Source organism: Lactuca saligna, chromosome 4 (genome assembly GCF_052625555.1).
Source record: "Lactuca saligna cultivar CGN05327 chromosome 4, ASM5262555v1, whole genome shotgun sequence".
NCBI lineage: Eukaryota > Viridiplantae > Streptophyta > Magnoliopsida > Asterales > Asteraceae > Lactuca > Lactuca saligna.
In genome coordinates, this window is record NC_136420.1 from 27,044,133 (window position 1) to 27,063,260 (window position 19,128).

A 19,128-nucleotide genomic window follows, 5' to 3' on the forward strand; every position below is an offset into this window, starting at 1 on the left:
CCGTAAAAACCATCATTCTCTAGGTCGAGAGCAACGATTCCATCAAGAATGTCAAATACATGATACAGGTTCCTCTTTCTCCTCTATTCTTACCTCTAATTTTGATTTTGAAACTTCTCATCTTCTCCTCTATAAAACCCTAACCGTAAAAATTATATGGGTTTCAATTGTGATTTCCTCCTCCATACTCGATCCCCACTTCTACTCTCTACGCATATCAGATAGGATCCGTTCTTTCTCCCCTTTTCTCTTTCTTTTTCTTTGTTTTCTCAGTTACGACATCATTCTCCCCTACTTTCTACTTGTGCATCCCATTCTGATACTTTTCTACTTGATACAACCATCGATGATTCAAAACCATCAAATGCTTTAGCATCTATCGTTTTCGGGTATTCATCCCAATCCATTAACCCCTTTCATTTTTCATTAAATAAACCCTATTGATTTGGCAAGTTCATGAACTAGATGTAGCACATCCCAAACTGGGGTTTTAACCAAACCCGATAGAGCCATTGATGGAATCTTTGGATTCGGTTAACAAGGACTCTCTGTAATCGCGCAGCTTTCTTCACAAGGGATCGCTCCAGATGCTTTCTCTCATTGTCTCGTCGGAAACGGTGGTGGTGGTGGGATTTTGGTTCTAGGTCAGATAATCGAGCCAACCATGGTGTATACTCCATTAATCCAGTCACAGTAAGTTCTCTTTCGCTTATCTCTTATCATAAAACATTAACAATGGCGTACAGTCTTCTTACCCCTTTTCTCCCTTTTTTGCAATTGCTCAATCTCCCTTTTCTGTTGTATAGGCTATGATAAAACTACCAATGATTAGGATGACTACTCAAGATATGTGAATCCTGATGGAGTTGATTTATCTCATGTAAGAACCTGTTTCCTTTTGTGAGTTTTGTCTATTTTTTGACTTGAAAACATGTTTATCATTGTATATTGTTTTTGGTTTCATTACAGGGTATTTATGGTCATGGTTATGCACCATATGGACCTTATTCTCCTTCTGGCTCACCTATACCAACAGTAGGTCAATATGGTTAACTCTATGGGGCCCAACATTACCAGTACCCTACTTCATACTTCCCACCTATGGCCCCTACAACCCCTTACTCTCCTGCGCCTCCAAAGGGTAAGATCACAGCAACTAAAGAGGAACATGCTTTATCTTTGGACACATCTAAAGGAAACCCAAATGGTGTGAAGAGGAACACTGCTTCTACCCCTGTGAGGCCAACTTCATATCAGAATTTATCTTTCAATCCAAATGGAACCTATGGAAGAGGTGCATAAACTGGCTATCAAAATCCAAGATACACTTGACAGTCGATAGTTTCTCAATTTGCTTTAAACAATCTTTTCTATTCTTCTCTTTTGATCATTTGATGTTAATATTCGAGGCAAAATATACAAAATGGCAACATATTTTCATTTTTAACTGATGTATTGTGTCATAAACTTGCAGTCTATTACTAGAGCATATGGTAGGGTGGATGCAGATGGTTCCAGGTATCTACTTGGTGACCATCTTATTAGTTTTGTAAAAAATAATAATAATAATAAATAAATAAACTAATTAAATTAGAAGTTATAAATACAAATGTAACAGAAGCAACTATGTAAATATACTAGTTCCATTAGGTTTTCAACATACAGAGGAATTGCAAAGGAAATATTATAGCTTAATTCTTAACTATTTCCTGTTGCCTAGATTCTGATAGGAGTTCAATCACCCAACATTCACTACATTAAACTATATAACTATTTATGTAGTTCATAACTTATTCATTTGAAAAATATTAAATTTGACACTTATGTTCAGGTTTTTGCTGTTTGCAGCCTCAGGTAGAAGTTAAGGTTTTTGCTTGTAATACTGATGGTACTTACATAGTAGGAGGAGGAGTTTAGGTCATATTTACTTGTGGGGGGTGAGTTGTAAATTCATTTCAGTTTTCTAGTCATAAAAAATACATGGTTCTTTTGCCAATTTTTAATTTCTCTTCAAATTATATTGAAAACTTTGTTATTCTGTTTACTGTTGCTCTTTGGTTCCAACAATTCACTATTTTTCATAATTGGATTAACTATCTATGCAAAAATCATATAAAAACTGATCTTATTACAAGTCTTTTCTTTATTTCTTTTGATTTATTATAGGTTGCAACTGGTAGATTATTAAAGAAATGGCATGGTCACTATAGGCCTGTTACTTGCTTGGTATTTTCTAATGATCAGTCACTTTTGATTTCTGGATCTGAGGATGGAACTGTTAGAGTCTGGTCACTTCTGATGTATGTATAATTACTCATTTACCCTTTTACATTCGTGAGTTGCAATTTTAGCATTTATTACTATAATACATTTTCTTAATCTTGCGATCAGGATATTTGATGAGGAAGGACAATAAAGAGCAGGACATCTGTATGAATACCGTTTCACTGGTCATACTTTACCTGTAACTGACATTGTCACAGGCTATGGAGGATCCAATGCAATTATCTTATCTGCTTCTCTAGATCGTACTTGCAAGGTACATATTGCATAAATATTCGGAAAAGACGTGAATGCCCTCATGAATTTGTTTAAATTGCAGGTATGGAGCCTAACTAGAGGGACATTGTTGAGAAATATTGTGTTCCCTTCAATAATTGATGCAGTTGCATTAGATCCAGGGGAACATGTTTTTTTATGCTGGTAGGAGAGATGGGAAAATATACATTGCAGAACTCAATGCTCAAGTCACATCCAACAACAACAACAACTATGGTTTGCATATCATTGGCACATCCAAACACTACTTCAAAGTTCAAAGTAGGAAGTAGTAGGTATTCATTATATCTTTTGGAGAAAATATAAAAAGGGGTGTTTGGATTTTCTTTTCTTAAGTAATTATTCTGATTTCAAGAATAATAATCAGATATAATTTGAGAAATTTAGGGATAATATGATACTTTTCCATTTATCCTACAATAAATCTGATTTTGGCATCAAAGATTCTATCATGATGACTTCTTATACTGGAATTGTTCTGAAAATATCATAACCTCTTTTAGATGCTATTATTGAGAAGAGAGTATCTCTTTCTGAATGAAACAATACTATAACATCCTAAATTTAAGACTATATAATTAAATTAATAAGATAAAAGGGAAAATGGTAGAGAAAAGTCATTAAATTTGCTGGGAAAATTACCCTAAGTCAAGGGGAATAAGGGCATTTTCGGAATTTTACCAAAACTAGGTGGGGCTTTTTCACATGATGTTAATTTGTAGCTGCCAACGTCTCCCCAGAAAAGCTACAATCTGGTAGACCATCACCATCCATTTGAACTTTGAAGAAGATGACAATGCAATGTAAGTTTATGTTAATTATTTTCTCTTACTATTTATTTTTGAATTTATGACACTTTGGTTGCGTCGAATCTGATCTGGTATTCTGATGGTTATATATATATATATATATATATATATATATATATATATATATATATATATATATATATATATATATACATATATATATAGGGTTAATGAAGAAAGAACTTAACATTTTACACACTTGCCCTCACTTCTTTTTTCCTTCTCAGCGTTGCCCTTTTTTCAACTACTTCATTGCCCTTTTTTCAACTGCTTTAGGTTTTGGTTGCATAACTTATTAAAACGGTACAAGAGTGTGTGTCAACCCTGGATTATTGAAAAAGGTATTTTACTATATTTTTATTAAATTTTAATATTTTATAACATAGATTGATGATGCTTGAAGGCATTCTAAATACTAATGTGTTATGATGAAAATAGGTATCATGTGGACAAAAAAGCATAACAATAAGTAGAAACAAGAAGGTGTTCGTTAACAACAATGTAGTATTAGGTTATATAGTTAGGGAAAACCTCTTAATAACAATGTACAATCGAATCCCCTTAATACCAATGTATTACAATTTTTTGACATGATGCAATGGATTCTATTTTTTGTATATGATATTTTATTTTCTATTATAAAACATTATGTACAAATTTAATTTGAAAATAAGTAAATCTATAAATAATATTTTTTTTAAATATTTAAAATTATGATACGCAAAAATGTGTGTCATCTTCATTTATGACATGGCCTTTCTTGACAGGGGCTTTCTTGATACGCATTGTGTGTCATTAACATGCGCGTCATAAGGTTACGACACGCGAATGCGTGTTGTCTTCCTTTATGACAGGGCCTTCCTTGATACGCATTGCGTGTCGTGAACGTGCGTCGTAAATGCGCGTCGTCTATAGACGACGTGCAAAAGTGCGTCGTCTCTCTTTATGACATGGCCTTCCTTGACGCGCATTTTCGCGTCGTCTAAGCCTTTTACGACGCGCAATGAGCATCGTAAAAGGCTGTTTTTCTAGTAGTGGTTGTGTTTAAAATATGGTTCATACTTTGCTTTTCTAGGTTTTTGTAATTTTTGGTCTTAGGCTGAAAACAATCTTAGGTTTAATTGTGGCTTGGACCGAAATCACATGTAGTTTCGGTCTAGCCTTTGAGTTGTGGGCTTGGGATTTTGGTCCATGTATATATATATATATATATATATATATATATATATATATATATATATATATATATATATATATATATATATATATATATATAGTCACAAAGGGGAGTGTTTAGGGGTGGCTAAGGAGTAAGGGGCGTTCTTATGGAGCGATCATTGCCATAATTGTGTTCTAGAGAGAGAAACTAGAGAGAAGAAATGTGTGTGTGTGAATCTTGTGTAACAGATCATCATTCAAATCATTGAATACATTGAAGATTCATCTAGTTCTTCTTCTTCTCCATTCTATCTTGCATCATCCACTTGATTGGGATTCTGCACCATCAAGTGGATCGGATTGATACGTCAAGCGAATTTGGGGACTTATAGTTGGTATCAGAGTTTGGATTGTATCAATCATTTTGGCAAGATCTTGAACGTTTTTGGACTTTTTCTTGAAGGTTTTGGGGTTTTTGATTAGTTTTGGACAAAATATTGGAGGTTTGTTCTTCGTGTTCTTCATAAAAATGAGTTTTTGATTGAGTTTTACATCAAAAAGTTGAAAATTTGTGTTTTTTTGGTCGTAACCAATGAGGGCCAGGGTATTTCTGAGGTGTTTTCGGTTGGAAGCTCGTATTCGGTCAGCAAGTTCTCGGCCGGAAATGTGTGTGCAGACAACAGGTTCTCGGTGGAGCATGTTCGAGATTTCAGTGGAGCATCTGAGGTTTGTGATGGAGCGGTTTCCGAAGGTTTTCGGTCTCGCACGTGTTCGGTTGTCGCTGTTCTCGGTTAGAAGGCGTTTTCGGTGCACAGGAGCTTTCGGTCAGCAACATTTTCGATCAGCGAGTGCGAGAGTTGTCGGTCAGCCTAAGAGGCTTCGCATTTTCGGTCTAAATTTTGGATTTTTGACATTTTTGGTCGAAAAATCAATTTTTTCGAATTTTGAAGTTTCATTTTCGGCATAAAGCTTTAACTTTCAATTTTTGACTTACTAGTTTTACTTTGAGCTTAAAAATTGACTTTGACTTTCAAGTTTGACATTTGATTTTAAACTTTGACTTTCTCGTTTAATTTTTAAGTTTTCACGTTTAGCTTTTTGGTTTGACTTTTAAGTTTTATATTTTTAATTTTACTTTTAAGGTTGACTTTCGAGGTTTCAAGTCAAAGAGCATTTTGATAAACAATGAGTTCTTCAAACACCAAGGTTAATGAAACATCATGTTCTCAGTCTTGTGAAGCTACGATTAAGCTTCTTCATGATCAAATTGATATACTACGTAGAGACAATGAGTACATTAGATATGAAGGCTATACTCTTAGAAAATGTCAAAAACCTTTAAAAGAACAACTAGAGGCCAAAACCTAGGACTTTAGAAAATTTCAAGAAGAATATAGTAACAAATGTGAGAATTATGACTATGTTAAGAGACAGGTTGCTAGCTTGACTATTACACTTGATGCATTAAAAACTAAATATAAAGATGTTGAATTCAACTTTAAGAAATTTGATGTGTCAAGTGAGGTAGTTGCGTCCATGATGTAAAAACAACTAAAATTTAAAGATAATCAAAACAAGGGTTTAGGGTATCACGATGTCCCACCTCCTTTCAATGACAACTAACCCACCGCTTGAGACTAACGAGGAAGAGATACCTACTCAGTATGACCAAACCCCTGTACCAGCTTCAGTTAAGACTGATCAATCAGGGCAAACTAAGAGTGTTGAGAAGAAAGATTCTAATGATTATACTTCATGTGCAGGTAAAGTAGTGGAATATGCGAACAAGGAGAATATAATTAGTTCTGTTGATTCTGTTGATTGTCAAACCAAGGTCTCCTTGATCTCTGAATCTATTGCTTCTAACTTAGTTACTTCTAATCAACCTGTTGTTGGTAAATACAAGCCACCAAAACAAGCGAATGGACTGCTTGTTGTATATGTGCATGTGGGAACAATCAGAAACGAGGCAAGGGAATGCCATTAGGGGCAGGCAGAAACAATTCCTATGTAAAGAAAAAGACATATTTTCACTGTGGAACACCTAGACACATTGTTAGAAATTGTCCAAATCACGCATATGTTCCCTATTATGCACAAAGATGGCAGAATACGCCAACAGGGAGATTTTCCAAAAGAAACCCTTCGAGGCCACGTTCAATCAATGGTGACTGGAATGCCAAGAAGGGAAAGAATCAAACTCCCAAGGTCAAGAATGAAATGAAGGCCAATAAGTACAATTCAAGAAATGCTCCAGTGAAACCAAGTCCAGTTAGGTCAAAGCTATCTCAGCGGCCTGTTTCAAGTTCAAAAACAAGTATTGAGGCATCCATCCGATCAAACAAGAAATGGGTTAAACCCGACTATAGATGGGTACCAAAAGTTCATACTCCTAAATCTTCTAATGATTATAACATTTCTTCATCTTCTGTTCGTGGTAAGCAGGATATGTCATGGGAAAGAGTAACTTGCAAAGATAACAAAGGTCAACCCAGTTTCAAAACGGAATGGGTTCCAAAGATCAAATAATTCTGCACTTTGTGCTGGAGCAACTTTAGAGGAATATCATCAAACTTCGGTTTGTTGATAGTGGTTGTTCCAAGCACATGATAAGGGACATCTCTCAACTGTACAAATAGGGAAGGATCACAAATAGGGATTGTACTTAATGATGTGAAGAATTTTCGGATCTGTTCCGAGATTGAAATATGTGTGCGGTTCTCATATCATTTGGATGCAAATTCAATTGGTGACTTACGGTTTGATTTTTCTTCTCGATACTCCTGAGTCTTGTTAAAATGATTCGTTCCAAAGACAATTTTTTCTAATTTTGTGCATTTATTTTATTTCTTCCCTATGCCCAAATTAAGGGGGAGGAAAAAAAATCAAAAATCAAAAATTAAAAAATATGTCTTTCTTTGGTAGGTGTTTGTTGGGAAGTGATATGAAACATAGTGTTAAAGAGAAATCTAAAATTCGTGTAATGTAGTAAAGCCGAATTGTTTAGATTTTGTGTTCAATGTGTTGGTAAGCACGAAAGATTCAAAAGGACTAGACATAGTTGACAATGAAAGGACTTGACAGTATGGACTTAGATAGTTTTATTTGGACTGACAATATGAAGCTTGGATAGATTGGACAGTGAGATAAACATGGGATCCTACATGATATATTAAAGCCATATGTATCTAGAATTGTGATTCAACATTTTCTTGATTTCTATCTGTCAGTCATATGTTGCCTCCTCTGCGTGATTGGAACATATCCAACTTCGAATGCAACATATGCAACTCTATCTCTATGCCTCTCTTAATCTATGCAATTATTTCTATCTGTTAGACATATGTTGTCCCCTCTACATCATCAGAAGATCTGACTTGGGACACAACATATGCACCCCACTATCTCTTTAACCCTCTATCTATGTTAGTCATATGTTATTCCTTCTACGTGATTATAAGACATCCGACCTGGGCATACAACATATGCATTTCTGAATCTGACTTCTCTCTTAATGATTGTCTACTCACCTAAAGTAATGAGTTCTTTGGAAGTTCTTGATTACCAGGGTATATCAGGAAGTGGGGAACACATTTTAGTACATCTAAAATTGAACTATTCAAAAGCTTGTCTGTAGATCTCGCTGTTGAATTTAAATGGAGAACAATATCCTTGGTTGTCGTCAGCTAAATGGTCAATTTAGGAATATATGTGCATTGTATGGTCACTTATAATTTGTCAAATTTATCCATGTCCTTTGTGTTTAAGTGGACCACAATACCGGTGATTGACCAGATCTAGACATGTAGGCGTGTGCTGAAAAATGATATTCAATTGCTTGACAACTTTGATCCCAAAATGTTTTTAAATTTAGTTATTATTTTTTTTTTTGTTAAATTTATTCATAGTTTTCCTCCATGCATAAATTTAAGGGCGAGAATTAAAATTACAAAAATCAAACAAAAATCATAAAATTCAAAAATCCAAAAATATCTTTATTTCTGTTTTATTTATTTTTCAGAAAATATGAAAAATCCAAAAATATTGTGTGATAAGTTTTCTTTTAGGTTTGTTTTTATCTCAAAGTTTTGTTTGTCTTAAAAAGCGAATTCAAAGGAAGATGAGATTGTATCAGCAAAAGAGACCTAAGGAGGCTATACTTTCACACAGATACTGTGAGAAGTCTCCATCTGAGCCAATGTTGGGTCCTGGAACAACTGTGGTGAGAAGGGTTATTTATGATTCTGTGATCCACACAGACTTTTTAGTCGATGGTTACTTTTAAAGGCGCAACGGTGATCATTGAAGAATGTTCATTCGAAGGAACAAGAAGTGAATATTATTTTTCAATATTCAATCTTTCAACCTCAGAAGCAATATGAAGTTGTACTTGAAGATTATATGACAGATTGTATTGAAGCCTCCTCAATAAATTTGCTATTATTTATGAACCTGCTGAAGTGATTCAGAAGAACCGGTCTCTCTGTTATTCTGTCGGAATATTCTCAAGTTGAAGGTGCTGATTTTCAAGAAGCCTCCTCATCCAATGTGCCTTTAAAGTCAAATTTTTGAAGAAAAACCCAACAGTTCAATATGAGTGGCTAGGATTGCGTCTCATGGTCTCACAAAATTAGACCGTCTCACATGAATCTAACTCTCTCTCTCTCTCTCTCTCTCTCTATATATATATATATATATATATATATATATATATATATATAGAGAGAGAGAGAGAGAGAGAGAGAGTTAGGTTCAAATGTTTTTGATAACTATTGTGTGCCTGTGTGCACCAATAAGAATTCAGGAAATAATTAATTATTAAATAAATCATTTAAGGGTATTATAGTAATCTTGACATATTTAAATATGGTAGATAATTAATATGTTCTTTATTATTCCTTTAAATATGGGATGTAGTCAAAATCTATTGAAAAAAACCCTAGCCGATCACGTCTACAACGATTTATCCTTCCTCTCGTTTTCCCAGCATTGGTCCCTGCCGTCTCCTCCATCTCCATCGGCCACTGTGTGCTTTTTTAACTCCACACACATTGTCGGACCACCATCATCAGCAGCTAGATTCCACCATCATCCATTCCACTCTTGCTTAACTGCGGTATATATTTAAAGATGGAAAACGGAGACAAAAAAGACACGTGACTGATGAATATATATTCATCGTCTACACTCCTATTTTGATGCTAATTCCTCTCATACACAGTGAGTTTTCATTATTTAGAAAGTCATGGAAATATCTTTTTGTATTTACCCTATATTTTATTTGCATCGATAATGATATTGTTGTAATTTTTTTATTAATTGCAATGATTAATACATATTATTTGTGATGAAAAATAAACAGTTTTTTACTTTGTAACAATTTGTTGCCACTTAGGTTAAGCAATGCTATTGTTGTAGGTAGTGGAATTTACGATTTATTATACACTGGAGTTTATGCCCTAATTCCATTTTAGGCACATTAAATCGTTTTGCATCAAAGATGTATAAATCGTTTCTCTTTCAAGGCACCCACTATTACGATGAAGAAAGAAAATGAGAACTTCTTTTTGAATCTCTTGGATATATAAATTTGTTAAAAGTGGTTTGATTTGAGGATTATATTCTATTAGAATAAATTATAATTCATTAGTGTCTACTACATTCTTACAGTTGCAGCCTTATTATTCCTTATTATTCTGAAAGAATTGCAATTAATTATTTGTATGTTTAAGGTGCAGTTGTTAGGATGATGCAGAAATGATGAGGAAACTTATGAAAAAAAAGATATATGATACTTCATTCTCAAAGAATGAAGAAAAACAACAATATTCTTTCAGAATTTCAAGATTCAACATCCAAAAACAGCAATATTCTTTCAGAATTCAAGAATTCAAGAAGAAAACATGGCACACGATAGTATTCTAGCGGAATGTTGTTATTTTTTTTTAAGAATGTTATTCATTTTTGTTTATATTTTTTTAGAATTTTTATAACTATATTTAAATGTATAAGACTTTTAGTCTGTAAGAATATGTATGAATTTGTATTTAAGTTCGGATGTATAAGAATATATTAGAATGTTTGTTATTTGAACATGTTATTCATGAATTTTGTTTTTCTTCAGTAATATTCTGTTAGAATAAAATTCTGAAATAGTATCATTCAAACAAAAAAATATTCTGATAGAATAAAATCAGTAAAATTTAAAATTGAATTAATTAAAAAATTCAGATTTTTTTAAATTAGGATAATTAATCATCCCTAAAAATCCGAAAATTTCTTTTTATAAATGTAGTTAATTGTCCAAAATACCCTTTTGATAAAAATTGTGTGATTATATGATATATGCTACCTTATTGTAATATCATAGACCCTCAGATCATGATTGTTGATTCTATTCATTCGATGGTCCAGATCTGTGCATTCTGGCACACAATAGTTACTGAAAACAATATAACCTAACCCTATATATATATATATATATATATATATATATATATATATATATATATATATATATATATATATATATATATATATATATATATATATATTAAAACCGTGGGACTTTGGAACAGTGGTTTTGGGTTTTCCTAAAATTCATCGCATAAATTCAATTTATAAATATTATGTGCCTGCAAGACAAGTGGTCAGTGTTTTGTGTCATTTTATTTCCTTTGGCAAGGGATCGAGCATTCATCAAATTTTTATTTCTTTTTCTTAAAATAGACCCCTTCTATTTTCCTCATTTTTTATAGTTTAATTAGCCCAACTTTTATTTTATGAAATTCGTTTTTTTTTTTTTTAAATTAATTACTATATTCTTTTAAGAAAATAAAGTATGTTTTTTAGGATTTTGTATTTTCAGAATTTTGCATTTCTTCCATGGTTTTATAAACACTTTTTTTTTACAATTTTGATAAAACTGCAAAAAAATGGTCCTCGTTGTATACAATTTTTTTAGATTTTGATTCAAACACCAATATTTTTCGATTAATGGTCTTTTGATAATATTTTCTTATGATTTTGGCCTCTCAAAAAAACAAAAAAAAAGACTAAAATGTTATAAAATATGATCAAATAACAAGATAAATTAGAAAGTAAAGAAAGACATGAGAGTAGAGAGAACTTTTATTTCAATACTTGTGATGAAATCATCAAACTTTACAATACATAATATTCACTATTTATACTAAATAAAGAAGATGAAAGGTCATGTATGATATGAATGCACATTATAGTGGTGCATAACTACACTCATAAAACTCATAATAATGTTAGTTATAATGTTCACTAATTATGGAGAGTAATGGGGGAATATGGAGAATTCAATAGTCATTCACTAAATAATAATTCATAACACTCCCCCTTGAATGACGATTGTATCATGCCTCGTTAAAACCTTAATCGGTAAAACCTCATGGGAAAAACCCTTTATTAAGGAAAAAGAGTACATGATTAATAATAGATATTGGAAACAATTGCCTCGTTAAAAACCTTGTTAAGAAAACCCAGTGGGAAAAACATAACTAAGGAAAAGAGTACAATATGTTTCCAACTCCCCCTGATTAGCACATCACTTGATTTTCTTGAAGCACCGCATAACAATGTTTCTTACCATCTTTTCAAATTTTGATGTAGGAAGTGCTTTAGTAAACCAATCAGGAAAGTTGTTACTGGATTGAATTTTCTAGATGTTGATGTCACACTCTTTTTGAAGATCATGAGTGAAATAAACTTTGGTGATATATGCTTGGTTCTGTCTCCTTTGATAAATCATTCCTTGAATGGAGCTATACAAGTTATATTATCTTCATATAGTATGGTTGGAACATCCCTGTTAGAAGTTAGACCACAATTCTTGCAAATGTATTGAGTTAAAATTTTTAACCAAATACATTCATGACTTGCCTTATAAATTGCTATAATCTCTGCATGGTTAGAATAAGTAGCAACTAAAGTTTGTTTAACAAAATTACAAGAAATTGTGTTACCTCCACAAGTGAATAAATAACCAGTTTGGGATCGAGCTTTGTGTGGATCAGATAAATATCCAGCATCTGGATAACTAATTAACTTCACATTTTATGAATTTGATTATTATAAATTCATATCCATTGTACCTCGAAGATATCAAAGAATGTGTTTGACTCTATTCCAATATCTTCTTGTTGGACAAGTACTATATCTTGCTAATAAGTTTACGAAAAAAGATTTATCGGGTCTTGTATTAATAGTAAGATATATTAGTGCACCAATAGCACAAAGATATAGTTCTTCGGGAACAAGAAGATTTTCATGCTTTTTATGATGCTGAAATTGGTCCTTTTTGGCATCTAAGTGCCTTACCACCTTCGGGTTACTCTTGGATGTGAGTTATTCATATAAAACCTTTTTAGCACCTTTTCTAGATATTAATGTACAAAAATTCCATTTTTTTGTGCTTAATTTGAAGACCCAAATAGAATTTCATCTTACCAAGATCATTCATTTCAAAAGTTTCTTTCAAACAAGAAGTGACCTTTTCCCAATTCTCTAGGAGTTCCAATTATGTTCAAATCATCTACAATAACATAAATTATGATAAATTCTTATATGAATCTTTTTATGAATACACATGAGCTTGATGGATCATTTTTATAGCCCTCTTTTAAAAGAAACGTACTTAAACAATTGAACCACATCCGGCCAGATTGTTCCAATCCATACAAAGATTTATTTAATTTTACCGAATATACTTTGTGCTTCTGGCACCTTAAACCCTTTTGGGATTTTCATATAAATATCATTTTCAAGTGAACCATATAAATAAGCGGTAAATACATCCATTAGACACATCTCCAGTTTTGCATATGTTGTTAAACTTATAAAATAATTAGATATAATTGCATCAACTACCGGAGACTATGTTTCTTCATAATCAATTTTGGGCTTTTGGGTAAAACCTTGTGCAACAAATATTGTTTTATATCTCACAACCTCATTTTTCTCATTTCTTTTGCGCACAAATACCCATTCGTGTCCCATTGTTCTTACTCTGTTTGGTGTACGGACTACAGGTCTAAAAACTTTTCGTTGAGTAATAGAATTAAGCTCTTTGTTTATTTCATCTTTCCATTTTGGCCAATCTTTTCTATTCATACTTTACTCAATAGATTTAGGTTCAAGATCCTCATTTTCATTATAATCGCGTGCGGAACGTGATATGAAAAATTACCATCGACAGCTATCTTATTTCGGTTCCATCTTATTCTTGTTATGACATAATTTATTGAGATCTCATCATTTTCCTTTTTTCAGGTACCTCAGTTTCTTTTGTTATGTCATTGGGCTCTTCTGGAGCTTCATTAATCTTTTCAAAAGATTCTGTTTTCTCTTTTGAACCATCAATTATATTTGGTCCCTTTCGTTTTCGAGGATTTTTAACTTTGGAACCGGTTGGTCTTCCACGCTTCAGGCATGCCTTTGATTCATTTGTAGTTGTATTTTTTCCTTCTGGGATATCAATTCTAACTTGAGTAAGTATAGCTGGTACATGAGACTTTGTTACCTACTTAGGGTCAGTAAATGCTTCTGGAAATTGATTTGCTACATTTTGTAAATGAATTATCTTTTTTATTTCAAGTTCACATTGACTTGAACGAGGATCTAAAACTGAAAGTGACAATTCCTTTCAAGAGATTTTATTATCCAGCTTCTTTATTTTGCCCCTAATGTTGGAAAATATGATTCATCAAAATAATAATCATCAAATATAGCTGTAAATAAATCTCCAATTGATGATTTTAAATATTTTACTATAGATGGAGATTCATATCCAACATAAATTCTCATTCTTCTTGAGGACCCATTTTTGTGAAGTGAGGTGGAGAAATGGGTACATAAATTATATATCCAAACATCCTTGGATGGTAAATAATTGGTTACTGACTGCAAACCAGTTGAATAGGGGAGAACTCATGATAACTAGTTGTCATTATGCATATAAGTGATGTTGCATGTAAAATTGCATGTCCCCATGTCGATGTAGGAAGTTTAGAATGCATTAATAATGGTCTTGCAATTAATTGAAGGCGTTTGATTAACGACTTAGCTAAACCATTTTGTGTATAAACATATGCAACATGATGTTCAATAGTTGTCCTAATTGACATGGAATAATCATTAAAAGCTTATGATGTAAATTCTCCAACATTGTCAAGTCAAATTTCCATAATTGGGTAATCGAGAAAATGTGCCCTTAGGCGGATTATTTGTGCTAGTAATCTTGCGAAAGCGAGATTATGGCTAGATAACAAGCACACGTGTGACCATCTAGTTGATGCATCAATTAAGACCATAAAATATCTAAATGGTCCACATGGTGGATGAATTGGTCCACATATATCCCCTTGAATTCATTCTAAAAAACTAGGACTTTCATACACAACTTTATTAAATGATGGACGAGAAATTAATTTTCCTTGAGAACATGCAACATAAGACAATTCATTAGCTTGAAAAATCTTCTAGTTTTTCAAGGAATGTCAACTTGAACTTTCAATTATTTTGCGCATCATAACTGATCCGGGATGGCCCAACCGGTCATACCAAACTTTGTAGATGTTATCATACCTTTTATTTTCAATAGCATGAATCAATGTAATATTTTCAATAGCATGAATCATTGTAATATTTGTATAGTACAATCCAGTGAGCAATACAACTATTTTTTACAAAAAAAAACTTTTCTTATCCGATATCATTTTTGTAGTGTTGAGATACTCTTTATCACCATCATTGGTTGTTTCAACATGATATCCATTGGACCGAATATCCTTAAAACTTAATAAATTTCTTGGTGATTTTGATGAAAATAATGCATTTCCAATTGTAATTATTGTCACTTGTGGTAATACTATATTCGCTCTTCCGGAGCCTTCAATCTTGGTGATTTAGACGAAAATAATGCATCACTAATTTGTAATTAGTGTCCCTTGTTGTAATATTGTATTCGCTCTTCTGGAGCCTTCAATCATTTTTGCATTGCCTGTTATTATATTAACATTTGCTTCTCTAATTGAAAAGTAAGCAAAATATTTTTCATTATTAAAAACGCTATGTGTTATTGCATTGTGTGCAAGAAATATATCTTCATTATTTCTTTTGCGAATATCCATATTTCTTTTCAATAAATAAATAAAACATAAGAAACATTCGGCTTAGAGAAATAAATTCATATTTTATTAATTTGGGAAGATTGTGACGACATCATTTCTCATGAAACGAATATGACATAAAAATTGTGACGACATCATTTCTCATGAAACGAATATAACCTAAAAACATAATAAATGTCATGAAACAAAACTACACATTTATTCTGATCAATCACCATCCATATCACCACTTGTCCCTTCGGGGTAGACAAGAAAATCAACAACATCCAAATGTGTCATTTTTGGTTGATCTTCTTGGATGTCACTTTGAATAAAATTTGTTTCGATATTTTTCTTAGAGAATCTTGATAAAAATCAACAAAATGTTTTGGTAAACGGCATGTACAAGACTAATGATCGGCCATTCCACATTAGTGATAAACATTTTCAATTTTTTTTTGCCTTGACCACTTTTATCATTAGGATGTAGATTTTTGTTGTTTTCCAACTTCTGGTGGTTACTTGTAATCTTGTTATTTTTATGATAATTATGATAACCTCCACGACCTCGGTTAGACTCATAACTATTATGATCAAATGAGTTGCATTCACTTCAGGGAATGTACTAGAACCAGTCAAGATTGATTGATAATTTTTCATCAATAACTCAATGTTATGTTTAGCCACAAGAAGACATGAGATTAATTCATATTTATTTTAAACATTTCTCATGATATTGTTACTGCAGGAGCATGTTAGTAGTATGAAAACTAGAGAAAGTTTTCTCTAGCATTGTTTTCCATAATGAAAATAGAAATCAAAATAAAGACTTGTAATGTAAAGAATTGTTAGTTAAGAAATTCCATAAAATAAGTTGTAAGCATTGTACATGTAAAATTATAAAAAATACATACCTGAAAATGACAAGACCAATAAGGAGTTAGAGTTATATGGTAGAGTCGTGCTGATAACGTGTTATAAAATATGATCAAATAACAAGATAAATTAGAAAGTAAAGAAAGACATGAGAGTAGAGAGAACTTTTATTTCAATACTTGTGATGAAATCATCAAACTTTACAATACATAATATTCACTATTTATACTAAATAAAGAAGATGAAAGGTCATGTATGATATGAATGCACATTATAGTGGTGCATAACTACACTCATAAAACTCATAATAATGTTAGTTATAATGTTCACTAATTATGGAGAGTAATGGGGGAATATGGAGAATCCAATAGTCATTCACTAAATAATAATTCATAACATAAAATGCATTTTTGATATACTTTTTTATGTTTTTTCTATTTAATTTAAAGTTATATTAATTAAAAATATGGAGCCTCTTTTTCTTTTTCTTTTTCTCTTTCTCTCTCTCTCTCTCTCTCTCTATATATATATATATATATATATATATATATATATATATATATATATATATATATATATATATATATATATATATATATATATAGTTTTAAGGATTATTTGTAGATGCGTGTCATGGAATTTTTTCTACTGAAACACTTTCGTTATCAATATTTCCATAACCAAGTTCATCATCTTTGACACTCATCTCCACCTGTAAAAAGCTCTATAACAAATTACCTGGGTTTTGAAAATGATACAAGATTGATCCATGGTCGAAACCCAAAAAGAAAAATTGACACCCAGAAAACTTACCTTCGAAACCCACAAAACAAAATCGAGTTGGAGTATGTGTCTTTTAATTTTTTAGTGTGTGTGCATTGAACCCATATAATTGTAGGGGAAACATCAGCGTTCGACTTCGCTTCTTCCATTGCAATTTGAAAGACCCTCACTTTCATATTTGTGACTGTTGCTACTCCAAAACATGCTACACGTATATTCACAAATAATATTTTACATTGACAATTTTTTGACAAACGACTGGATACATTCCGACTATTACAAAGTGTTATATATTACATAACTATCCAGGATAATATAGTTTTATACATACGGAAATACAAATACAATAGTTTCAAACTATTCAAAATCTTCTATCGGTATACGATTATACTAGTTGCTTATCTCCTGCAATTTGTTAAACATTGAGAGGGTAAGTGGTGACACTTACTGAGTTCAACAATAGATACAATATAACGTTATGCCATATATATGTGTATATATATATATATATATATATATATATATATATATATATATATATGTATATATATATATATATATATATATACTTCAATATGACAGAAGCAAAGAGTAACAAGGAACAACAAAGGCATATGTGAATCATGTGACAAACTTTCCATATTAATCAATGATTTAATTCAAAGATATACAATTAATGAGACATAACAATTCAAAACTTAATATACATCAATAAAGCTTCGGCCCAAATGACACAAAAGACATACAATTTCTGATTAACATTTTGGTAGATTTCTGGCTTATAGTTATGTATAACCATCTGTCAATACCATAGAATAGAAGTCGTTCTCTTACTGAGACATGCTCTACATGGTCAGAGGCTACATACCAGTACCACCGTGAATCTAAGTCCTTTCATTGATCACATGGTCAAAGGTATAACTTTGCGATCATAAATAGCGGAAATAATAACAACTGAAAAGCACATAGCACATATAACACATAACATACAATTGTTCCTATATATTGAAACTCACTTTGAAATAACAAGTGGTTAAAATAGTAATTTGTGCATCACTTCATTCCTATAAATAGCTTTCTTCTATAAAAACTGGGAGTTTTGTTGAAAACTGGGCTCTGCGAAGGTAGAGCTTTAAACCGAAAAGATAAATTTCTCGGGGTCTTTGGGCACTTCAGAAAGTATTTCGGGTGTTAAATTTGATACCGGGGCTTCGGGGGAAGTCAAAATAGTAAAATTGTGGATTTAGGGTGAAAAAGGGCAAAATCTCAAAAATACCCGGGAAGGCTCGCAGGCCTCCCATTTATACGGCCAAGGCTGAAGATCTGCGGCTGAGAAGGCTCCACGCGGCGTCAGATGAGAGGGCTGGGTGGCTCGTGCTAGGCTTGGACAGGCGTGCGAGGCACTTCGGACGTGGATTCGCCGCGGCTTCGGTCCAATATGATTGCGACACGCGTCGGTTCCGGGCGAGGGTGAGTCACGATGTCGGACACGGGGCAGCTTCTCGGGTGAGGTGATGTAACACCGTGAATTTCAAGACAATTTTTCATTTAAAATAATCATAAATTCTTAGAAACACTTGTTTAAAATCTCATTTATAAACGAATTACAAAAAAACAAAACTCCTTTTTCACTTGCATAGAAAACCAGGATCCTCTAAAACATGACTCTTTCTCTGGTGTGTACAATCAAGCCGGTGCCGTCCCGTGATACTGAAAGAAACCTGAAAAACAACACAACACAAAACACTGTAAGCACGAAGCTTAGTGAGTTCCTCAAAATACCACACATAACACATATTAGCCAC